Here is a 373-nt window from a genome sequence, read left to right as displayed (position 1 = left end):
AATGTGGGTGTGCTGAGCCTCACCTCCTCCGTTCTTGTAGCACAGGTAGGGGAACCGCCACACGTTCCCAAGTCCCACCGCAAAACCCACGCAGGACATGATGAAGTCCATCTGCCGAGTCCATGTCTCTCGTTCCTGGTATCCTGGCCCCGCCCCGTTGACCACGCCTCCTCTCTTATCTTGTCCTGAGCCGCCGCCACTCGCCACAGTCAGTGGGTGGAGGGAGCCGTTAGCAGCCGCCGGCGGGTAACTGGTGCCATTGGTCAGGAGGAGGGGGTTCTTCTTAGTCTCCTCCAGGAGGACCAGAGGGCAGGGGGAGGCGGGCAGAGACTGCTTCTCCATCACTCCCAGAACCAGAACCAGTCAGAAACCA

General features: G+C 60.9%; 1 pseudogene; it reads right to left on the bottom strand.

The window, feature by feature from the left end:
- Positions 1–23: 23 nt before the first annotated feature.
- Positions 24–356, bottom strand: LOC106512814 (sodium- and chloride-dependent creatine transporter 1 pseudogene; annotated as a pseudogene).
- Positions 357–373: the final 17 nt, after the last annotated feature.

This window comes from Austrofundulus limnaeus, unplaced genomic scaffold (assembly GCF_001266775.1).
Source record: "Austrofundulus limnaeus strain Quisiro unplaced genomic scaffold, Austrofundulus_limnaeus-1.0 Scaffold15241, whole genome shotgun sequence".
NCBI classification, from domain to species: Eukaryota; Metazoa; Chordata; class Actinopteri; order Cyprinodontiformes; family Rivulidae; genus Austrofundulus; species Austrofundulus limnaeus.
This window is presented reverse-complemented; position numbering and strand designations above follow the sequence as displayed.